This window comes from Triticum aestivum, chromosome 5A (genome assembly GCF_018294505.1).
Source record: "Triticum aestivum cultivar Chinese Spring chromosome 5A, IWGSC CS RefSeq v2.1, whole genome shotgun sequence".
Classification (NCBI taxonomy): Eukaryota; Viridiplantae; Streptophyta; class Magnoliopsida; order Poales; family Poaceae; genus Triticum; species Triticum aestivum.
In genome coordinates this window covers 609,056,938-609,059,460 of record NC_057806.1, presented here as the reverse complement: position 1 = coordinate 609,059,460, position 2,523 = coordinate 609,056,938, and the positions used below count along the sequence as shown (strand labels likewise).

The 2,523-nt window shown below is 40.3% G+C and overlaps 1 pseudogene; it reads right to left on the bottom strand.

The window, feature by feature from the left end:
- Window positions 1–794: 794 nt before the first annotated feature.
- Window positions 795–1,784, bottom strand: LOC123105288 (photosystem II protein D1-like; annotated as a pseudogene).
- Between the last annotated feature and the right edge of the window lie 739 nt (window positions 1,785–2,523).

Here is a 2,523-nt window from a genome sequence, read left to right as displayed (position 1 = left end):
ACCCCCATGGGGGCGGTGAAGGGAAAGCACCCATTGGTAGAAAAAAACCCACAACCCCTTGTGGTTATCCTGCGCTTGGAAGAAGAACTAGGAAAAGGAAAAAAATATAGCGATAGTTTTATTCTTCGTCGCCGTAAGTAAATACGTAACTAGGAATATGGAAAATTGCATTTTTGGAATTTGCAATAATGCGATGGGCGAACGACGGGAATTGAACCCGCGCATGGTGGATTCACAATCCACTGCCTTGATCCACTTGGCTACATCCGCCCCATATCCAGCTAAAGGATTTTTTTTCTTTTTTCCATTGATCATTATTCTATTTATTCTAACCTCCGTACTTCGATCAAGATATTGTACATAGAAGCCACTCTTTAAAAAGGAAAAAAGGAGTAATCAGATGTGACACGAAAAAAAACGAATCCTTTTGTAGCTCATCATTTATTGGCAAAGATAGAAAAGGTCAATATGAAGGAGGAGAAAGAAACAATAGTAACGTGGTCCTGGGCATCTAGCATTCTACCCACAATGGTTGGCCATACAATCGCGATTCATAATGGAAAGGAACATATGCCTATTTACATAACAAATCCTATGGTAGGTCGCAAATTGGGGGAATTCGTGCCTACTCGGCATTTCACGAGTTATGAAAATGCAAGAAAGGATACTAAATCTCGTCGTTAACTAAATTCTGAATAGAAAGATTAAGAACAAAAAAAGATTCAAAATAAAGACAGAAATACCCAATATCTTGCTAGAACAAGATATTGGGTATTTCTGTCTTTTCTTTCTTCAAAAATTCTTATATGTTAGCAGAAAAACCTTATTCATTAATAGATGGAACTTCAACAGCAGCTAAGTCTAGAGGGAAGTTGTGAGCATTATGTTCGTGCATTACTTCCATACCAAGGTTAGCACGGTTGATGATATCAGCCCAAGTATTAATAACGCGACCTTGACTATCAACTACAGATTGGTTGAAATTGAAACCATTTAGGTTGAAATCCATAGTACTAATACCTAAAGTAGTGAACCAGATTGCTACTACAGGCCAAGCAGCCAAGAAGAAGTGTAAAGAATGAGAGTTGTTGAAACTAGCATATTGGAAGATTAATCAGCCAAAATAACCATGAGCAGCCATAATATTATAAGTTTCTTCCTCTTGACCAGATTTGTAACCCTCATTAGCAGATTCATTTTCAGCAGTTTCCCTGATCAAACTAGAGGTTACCAAGGAACCATGCATAGCACTGAATAGGGAACTGCCGAATAAACCAGCTACACCTAACATGTGGAAGGATGCATAATGATGTTGTACTCTGCCTGGAATACAATCATAAAGTTGAAAGTACCAGAGATTCCTAAAGGCATACCATCAGAAAAGCTTCCATGGCCAATAGGGTAAATCAAGAAAACAATAGTAGCAGCTGCAACAGGAGCTGAATATGCAACAACAATCCAAGGATGCATACCCAGACAAAAACTAAGTTCCCACTCACGACCCATATAACAAGCTACACCAAGTAAGAAGTGTAGAACAATTAGCTCATAAGGACCACCATTGTATAACCACTCATCAACAGATGCAGCTTCCCAAATTGGGTAAAAGTGCAATCCGATCGCCGCAGAAGTAGGGATAATAGCACTAGAGATAATATTGTTTCCATAAAGTAAAGAACCAGAAACAGGCTCACGAATACCATCAATACCTACTGGAGGGACAGCGACGAAGGCGATAATAAATACAGAAGTTGCGGTCAATAAGGTAGGGATCATCAAAACACCAAATTTAACACCCCTAGTGTCATGCTACAATAATGCCCTATTAATGGTGCCATGTCATCACATTACTGTTGCTAATCTTCACTTGATCCAAATCACAATTCAAATTCAAATTTAAAGTCCAAAATTCAAATTTCTCAAACATGCAATCTAAATTATTCAAAGTGTGGCAAATATTCCATAATCAATTATGGAGGTGACCCAACATTTTTGTAAAGTATTTAAGTGCCCTTTTGTGACTATAACGGTGGTAAAAACAATTATTTAATTACTTTTTCAATTATAAAAATACTAAACTATTTCACTTAAACCTCAAACTTTGTGGGCCTCTCCAACATTATGGCTAATAATTGTGTGCCAAATTTCTTTGTCAGAAAAGTTTAACTGCTATTTTTTTAAATCCAAAACAGTGAAGAAATTGTAAAACAAAAAATCAGTAAAGGGCCTAGCTAGCTAATGTGCATCTGGGCCGTAGTGGCCGAAGAGCACTAACGGCCCACCTCACCTCCTCTCCCTCTCCTCACGCTATAGGATACAGGGGGAGGGCATGCTGGCTATCCCGCGGCCATGGTCGGCCCCCAGCCACACACCGGCCATCCGGCGGTACCCCGCGAAGATAAGGACCCCAAGCACCCCCTGCCAACCCTAGCGCGCCCTTTCCTTCCCCCTTTTCTCCTCCCTCGTGCCTCTTCGCTCTCTCCCACACACACCCATGCCATCGTTTCCATGGCCTCCTCCGTC